The sequence below is a fragment of the Lucilia cuprina genome, chromosome 6, assembly GCF_022045245.1.
Source record: "Lucilia cuprina isolate Lc7/37 chromosome 6, ASM2204524v1, whole genome shotgun sequence".
In the NCBI taxonomy this organism is placed as follows: domain Eukaryota; kingdom Metazoa; phylum Arthropoda; class Insecta; order Diptera; family Calliphoridae; genus Lucilia; species Lucilia cuprina.
The window spans coordinates 8,253,148-8,261,887 of NC_060954.1; positions in this window are offsets into that span (position 1 = coordinate 8,253,148).

Consider the following 8,740-nt stretch of genomic DNA (forward strand, 5'->3'; position numbering starts at 1 on the left):
CTAGACTATAGACTGGACTATAGACTGACTATAGACTAGAATATATACTGACTATAGACTAGACTATATACTAGACTATAGACGAAACTATAGACTAGACTATATACTAGGCTATAGACTAGACTAGACTATAGACAAGACTATAGACTAGACTATGGACTAGACTATAGACTAGACTATGGACTAGAATATAGACAAGACAATAGACTAAACTGTAGACTGGACTACAGACTACACTATAGACTAGACTAGATTATAGACTAGACTATAGACTAAACTATAGACTAGACTATATACTAGGCTATAGACTAGACTATATACTAGACTATAGATTAGTTTAGTCTTAACTATAATCTATATTATGATATCATTCATTAGTGCCTCTGTTTGTCCACTTTGGTCTTTCGTTGTCTTTCTCCGACAAACAACTAAATAACTGAGAATATGCCGTATTGATAGTTTTCTTTTGATATGACTTTGACTGTGATTGCATATGTACATATATACTTATGTATGTATTTATTCATACATATGTATAGTAAACAATGTCTTTTGCTTTATTTTATTAACAAGTAAATGACTAGAGATGGTTATGTGTCATAATGTCAAGGGGTGAACAATGTAGTCATGTGTCACGCGTGACATTAAACAACACACACTCATACAATCTAAAGAAATATTCCTGTGAAATTATAGTAAATGATTGTACAATTATTTATACTACTGCTGCTACATCCGGCCAATAAACGGTATATAGTTTTTTTGTTTGCTTTTTCATTACGTTTATTTTAAATGAATATTAAATAGTCTTATGTTAAACAATATGTGTGTGTGTTTCATAATTGTGTGTGTGTGTGTTGTGTGTTTATGTTAGTGGATGTGTATAGCAAATGTTTAACCTTTATAAAATGTGCCATCTCTCTTGTAGATGGAAAATTTTTCGCAGTGCGACAAACAATTGCACCAACCGACTACCACGAAACAGAGAAGAACTGTAAATTTAGTCAGAATGCAGATTAAGGGTTTTTTTAATTCTTTAGTTTTTTTTAACATTTAAACAATTCAATAGAATACATAGTTTGTGTTTTTAAAAGATATTAGTCTTATACTATGTTTAGTTCTTCTATGACGATAGAAAGAGGAGGAAAACTCCCTAGACTTGTTATCAGTTTGGAAGCGGGCTGGTAGAACTGCAGATCTCAAACAATCAATTCCTAAGTTGACTAATGAAATCAGTTTGATCTGTAGTGATCGATTTTATGAAAGATCCACAAAATCCTTTTAAGATTGAATGCCTTTAAAGCTTGCAGTATTTCAGATATTTATCATTTAATTACCAATACGAATTTTGTAATACCTTTGCTAAAGTCTCGGAAATTGGAGAAAAAGGACAGTCCAAAAGAGTGACTTATTCCCTTTCTTCTACTCTCCCTTATGAATGCTAACTATTAACATTGATTTTTTAAGATGTGCTTCTTATTGAAATGAACTATCCCCGTGGAACTTGAAATCTTATAGTCTTCCTATATATTATTCCTAAGTTGTTCTCTTTCAAAGTAAAGGCTTGACTTATGATGATGTTGTTGACGAATTTAAAGGAGATCTTCTGTCCTGGAACATGTTGTGCAGTGTCTCCATGTTCTAGTTCTTCTTCTCATCCAAATGATTATCAATTGAATTTGCTAAACTTTCTCTATTGAAGACTTACGCCAATTTCTATCAAAAAGGTCAGAGAAGTAGAACTTCTCTTCCATAACATACTGCTTGCTACCTTGGGTACAAACTCTCTTATCCATATTTTTCTTGCAATGACAAGCTTTCAGCGAAATGCATTATTTAAAGAGAAACACAATAGTAAAAACTTTCGAATGAAACTTTCTGGAACTAAGAGATGTTCTCTTTCTCTGAAACGTATTCTCCAGAAGATGATATTGAAATGATCATGTGGTGGAGATTTCTCTGAATGGCACGTGAGACAGCTAGTTTAATATGTTTGAAAGATCATATTGTGACGTATTCGGAGATCGAACTTGAACAACTGAGATCTTGGGAAATTCGTCGCTTTAATGCTATTTAATCCATGAATCGTTTGCAAATCATCGTTTGTAACGTTAGCCTTAGCTTCTTCCGAAGGATATTAAAGTAATTTTAGTGAGGGAATACAAAACACTATGTGATTCCGAGTAAGTAAACCTACATCCTACAGCTGTGAGAAAGATGTATAATATGTTTGGAAGTCCATATTTTGGAGATTTTTTCCGAGGCGTCTAGGACATGCGAGCCTTTAGTAAACTGAGAAATATTCATATTCGGAAGTCAATAATGATCAGGGATATTCCAACACAGGTTAAACTGCAATTAGTCCACCAACATCCACTGCCAGAACCATCTTCGAGAGGAAATGATAACTCTGTGTTTTTGAGTTTATCATGATGCTTTATTCTTCCATATTAAGGGCAGCACTATGTATATGAGGCTAGCATGATTCTATATATTTTCATATTCGAAAGTCGATCTTGATTAGAGAGATTCCACCGCTTATACTGCATTTAGTCCTTCAATATCCGCTTCTAGAACCATCTTTGGGAAGGAAGACAACACTATTTGCGTAAGGTCATCATGATGCTACCTGTTGACGTCCATTGATCTAGCAGATACTCTTTATTTAGAAAAAAAGAGAGAGGATGTTCACTCTCATTCTTGTTGAGAACTGTGTACTTCAAACTTCCATTCTATCGATGCTACATGCTTTCATTTTCGGATGTCGATCTTGATTAGGGAGATTCCACCGGCTAAAGTCCATTTGGTCTACTAACATCTGCTGCCTTACTATCTTCGTGTGTGAGACCAGCATGATACTACATGCTTAATACTTGTTGACGTGCAATGATCGTGCAGATACTCTCTCTTTTTAGAAAAGATGAGATATTCGATCTCATTGTTGTTGAGAACTGTGCATTATAATTTTCATTTAATCGATGCTACATTCTTTCATATTCGGAAGTCGATCTTGATCAGAGAGATTCCACCGGCTTACGTCCATTTAGTCTACCAACATCCGCAGCTTTACAATCTTCGAAAAGTGTGTATGATCAGCATTTAGTCAATCAATATCCGCTGCTAGAACTATTCTTGGGAAGCAAGACAACACTATTTGCGTAAGGTCAGCATGATGCTACCTGTTGACGTCCACTGATCGTGCAGATACTCTTTTTTAGAAAAGAGAGGATGTTTGATCACATTCTTGTTGAGTACTGTGCATACCAACTTTCAATCTATCGATGCTACATGCCTTGATATTCGGAGGTTGATCTTGATTAGACACATACCGGTTAAATTCCATTTAGTCCTCCAACATGCGCTGCCTTAGCATCTTAACAAATACTCTCTCTTAAGAAAAGAGAGGATGTTCAGTTCCATACTTGTTGAAAACTGTGCATTCCAAGTCGATCTTGATTCTATCAAAAGGAAATTATAACTTTAATGAAGGAAGACAACACTATGTGTGTGTGAGATCAATGTTCGTGGAAATACTCTCTCTCTCTCTCTCTTTAGAAGAGAGGATGCTTTGCCTCATACTTGTTGAGAACTCTGCATTTCAACTTCCATATTATCGAGGCGTATGAAACACGAAGTGAAAGCAAAACGCATTGTCTAGCAAAAGAAGTTGGAGATCCTCATACTTAAAGGAGAGAAGAGAGGAGCCATTGAAACTGAAACTAGTAACAACGACTAACTTAAACTGTCTTTGGCGAGGTCGGAACTATAAAGTTTATCTGTATCTTGTATAAGAAATGTATGCTTTACATTATCTACCACTCCCAAAGCAGTACATACATATGTATAATCTATAATTGTTTTAGTATATTAAAAGAAAACTTAAAAAGTTTTTCTTTCTCTGCGTGTGAGTGTATGTGAAGCACGTACTTAAAGTCATTAAATGATTTTTGCATTTTGCATATCCACCCAACAACAAACCTCAAATATTAAAAGCCTTTAATCTTGATAAGATGTTAAAGGCTACAGCAACAACAAAAACACCAACAATAGGAAAATCCAAAAGAAAAAAGAAAAATAGTTAAAAGCAGGAATGTTTATTTGCTTGAACATATTTTAGTATAAAAATATTTTTCAGAACTTGTTTTCTTAACATACTGTGTCGCATTATGACAATTGGGGAGATTTTTGTGGTGAATATACTCATACAAACACACACACACACATAGTGTCATGTATGTACATGTTTTAAGAAAAGCAAGAATTTTTTTTAATCCCAACAAAGTAGAACAGAACGGAAACATTTTGCAACACACACACACACTCGTACACATGATGACTACTAACTAACACACCCATAAAATGTTCGTTTTCATGTGAGCTTGTGTCGGCGAAAAAATGCGAGTATTCATTCACTGGTTCCCTTGTATTTTTTTGCTCAATTTATGCTTGGATACATACCAAATAGCCATGGGGTTTTTCGGTACATTTTTTTTGGAATTTCTTAATGGAAACATGTTTGTCGAACAATAACATACACTGACTTTCTATGCTGTATGTATATAAGTAATAAGGGTGGTAATACTTAATAATAATGATGATGAAAATGAACGATGATAATGAAGATTATGGGCACATGGATACTTAAAGGCAATGTGGGATAAAGGTAATATAAAAGAGATTAAAACTGTGGAATGGATTGTCAAAAATGTATGGAGAACCTTAAATTGTGACATTCTTTCAATTGCGGAATAAAGAATAAGACTTCTACGACCGAATTGTTGCCGATTCTTGAAATCATTAATTTCCTAAAGTTGGCGAGGAAATCAACGGTGAAGTTGTTGCCTTGAAGTTATTGAAGACATGACAAGATATTTGCATCTCTTATACTCAGCTAGATAAACGTCAATTTCCACTGACTTGACAATCATTCGTTTTATAAATTTGGCGATCTCTTCTACTCAGCAATTAACGCAATATTTGTGGTCGTTTGATGATAAGTTAGATGTCTCTTCTACTCATCAATTATCACTAACTCAAGGTTGGATATGTGGACGTTTCTTGAAATGAATGACACGACATTCGAATTTTTTCTTCTCACAGCAACTATAAGCAACCTAATGGCGGAATCGTTACTGTTCCTTTAAAACACGATTTCCATTAAGTTCTCAGGGAAATGGCAAGACATTCGAATATCATTCCCTCACTGAACGGCAAGTACAGTTAACGGAGGACGAAGGAATTGTTGCCGGTTCCTTGAAACATGAATTTATTTCGAATCTTCTCTAATCTGAACGACAACTACCAGAAACTCAAAGAGAATCTGAAAAAGTACTATTTTCAGGAAACTACGAACTTTGGGAGTCTTTTGACACTTTCATCAGCGGCGCAGTCGTTAGAGTTCCTTTAAAACCTGATTTTCATTAAGTGGATGAGGAAATGGCAAAACATTCGAACCTAAAAGACAACTTCCAGAAACTACGAACTTTCGGAGTCTTTCGATACGTTCATCAGCGGTGAAATCATTACTGTTCCTTTAAAACCTGAATTTCATTAAGTTGACGAGGAAATGGCAAGGAATTTGAATCATATCCTTTCACTCAATCGAACTTCTCCTCTCATCTGAACAACAACTTCCTCAAATTCAATCTCCGAAATGAAGAGAATCTGAAAAAGTATGAATGACTTCTAGTGGAAACTCAACCTACCACAGATTTTACTACTACTTCTAGGAAACTTCGAACTTTTCGAAGTCTTTTGACAGTTTCATCAGCAGGCGGAATTATTAAACGTTCCGTTCCATTCGAATCGTATCTTCTGATCTGAACGACAACTAGCAGAAACTCAACCATGAATTCTCTAATATGTAGAGCATCTCTAAATGAACTAACCTCAAGGAACTACAAACTTTTGAAGCTTTCATGCTAAGTTTCACTCTCATAAAGTAGAGAGGTATTGATTTGAGTAGCTTTAAAGGATTTAGGTTTTAGGATTTAGGATCTGCAAAATAATTCGTTTAATACCGCAACCAGAGGAGGACTATGTGATCTTCAATAGAATGAGAAGAGAACTAACAGAATCATTATGAAAGAACTTATTCCCTGAAGTACTTGAAGAGTTGAAGCCAATCGACTAATGTTTTATTTATTTGCCCTAAAGAAGAAGGAGCTGACCATTTGGTGTTCTATTTAAGTGAGATTAAAAGCAGCATATCTGGCGAAGATATTCAAAAATCTTCTTTTCATCTTGCTGTTCACAACCATAATAGAATTTCACCGTTTCTTTTCGTTTTTAAACGGAATCCGAATACTATTACCCGCTATTGCAACGATGATTTGTTTCGACCACAACTTTGCGATTCTACTGCGCAAAATTAAATTATTTAGACATTCTGTCCCCTTGTATCTCTTTGGTAGTTATAATGTTCATTTGAAAATCAATCTCTCACTTTGCGATTCGTTTGAAAATCACTCTCTATTTATCACTTCAACTTTGCTGGTCGAATTTCAAGAATTTTGGGCAATCGATCAGCCGTCTATTGAATTGGACCGCGGTTACCGAAAGGGTATAGAAAGCGAGGGTCGCAAAGGCGATAGTTTAATGAAATTTCCTCTCGTTTGAAAATCAATTTCCAACCATGCCTCTTTGGTCGTTATAATGTTCGTTTGAAAATCACTCTCCATCCATGCTCACTTCTTGGAAATGAAGTGATGATTGTTTCGACTAAAACTTTGAGTTTCGTTTGAAAATCATTTTCCATCCATGCTCACTTCATGGAAATGAAGTGATGATTGTTCCGACTATATCTTTGTGATTCTGCTGATCGAATTTCTAGAATTTTGGGCAATCGATCAGCCGTCGTATGAATTGAACCGCAGGTATCGAAAGAGCATAGAAAGCAAGGATCGCACAGGCGTTAGTTTAATGAAATGTCCTCTCGTTTCAAAATCACTTTACATCCATGGCTCTTTGGTCGTTATAATGTTCGTTTGAAAATCACTCTCCATCCATGCTCACTTCATGTAAATGAAGTGATGATTGTTTCGACTAAAACTTTGAGATTCGCTTGAAAATTACTTTCCATCCATGCCCTCTTCATGGAAATGAAGTGATGTTTGTTCCGACGATAACTTTGCGATTCTGCTGATCGAATTTCAAGAATTTTGGGCCGTATGAATTGGCCCGCGTGTATCGAAAGAGCATAGAAAGCGAGGATCGCACAGGCGTTAGTTCAATGAAATGTCCTCTCGTTTCAAAATCACTTTCCATCCATACTCACTTCATGGAAATGAAGTGATGATTGTTCCGACTACAACTTTGCGATTCTGCTGATCAAATTTCAAGAATTTTGGAAAATCAATCAGCCGTCGTATGAATTGGCCTGCGGGTATCGAAAGAGCATAGAAAGCAAGGATCGCAAAGGCGATAGTTTAATGAAATTTCCTCTCTGCCTAGAGCACTTGGAAAGTGTATTAATTAGATGATTATTAAACATTTAGAAGATTATGTCTCGATTTCGCCTATGGAATCATTGAAATATGTATATCGGAAGTTTATTGCGAAGACAAAAAATGTAATGAAATGTAATCAAATTAAAAACTGTACCACTGTTCCACAACATTGATATTGATGATGACGATTGTATACAGATAATACCAACTTGTGTATGCATGTGAAAAAATAAAATTGAGCGAATATTTTTTTCCACTAAATAACTAAAAAGCAGGTGGTTTGTATGTTCAAAAGCAACAAAAAGAAAAACAGCAACACAAAAAGTAAGGAAGAGGGTGAAAATACCTTTTATCATGTTGTTGTTGTTGCTTTTAACAAGCAACAAGTAAAAAGTTTTACATTGTACCACGTACTACAAACAAATCAACAATAAATTCATATATACGCACACATACATACACTCTCACGCGAGTAATGGTGTTTAAATTAACAGAAGCAGAAGTAAAAAACCAAAAAGAATATAAAGAAAAGAAAAAGACCCAAATATAAGGGAGCTGATGATAATGGTGCGGCAAAAAGTATATACAATATGTACAATTGAGATGATAACATGAACAATTTTATTTTGTTGCGAACGACGAGGACGAAAGAAATGAGAATGAGAAATTATTGAACAGACAAACAAAGCATGTGCGTGGAAATGCTGCATTGCTGCTATTTTTTTTGTTTTGAGACTTTTAAAATTACAACAGCAACAACAACAACAAAAACTACAACAAGAGTATGATAAAAGAAAACTAAATCAAGTTCCTACCCAGACTTGAAAAAAAAAACACAAAAACAAAAGGGATAGATACAGAAGAGAAATAATATTAAAACAATATACAACAACAACATGATAAGTGATAACTATGCAAATAAAAGTGCTGCCTGAGTTTCAGCAACAGTTGACTCCATCCTATAGTCTTAAAAGTAGTCTATAGTCGAGTCACTAGACTAATCTCAAGCCAAGCCTATCGACCAGATTATGATCGAGCCTTTCGACTAGTTTGTGGTCTGATCTATCGATTAGTCTTTAGTCAAGTCTCTTAACTAGTCTATCCACTATGTTGTGGTCTAATTTTTCGACTAGTCTAGTCTTTCCTAGTCTTTCTATTAACTAGTCCATAGTCTAGTCTATCGACGAGTCTATCCACTAATATTTAGTATAGTTTACAATCGACTGGTCTGTAATCTTGTCAATCGATTGGTCTGTAGTCTAGACTATAGACAAGTCTGTAGTCTAGTTCAT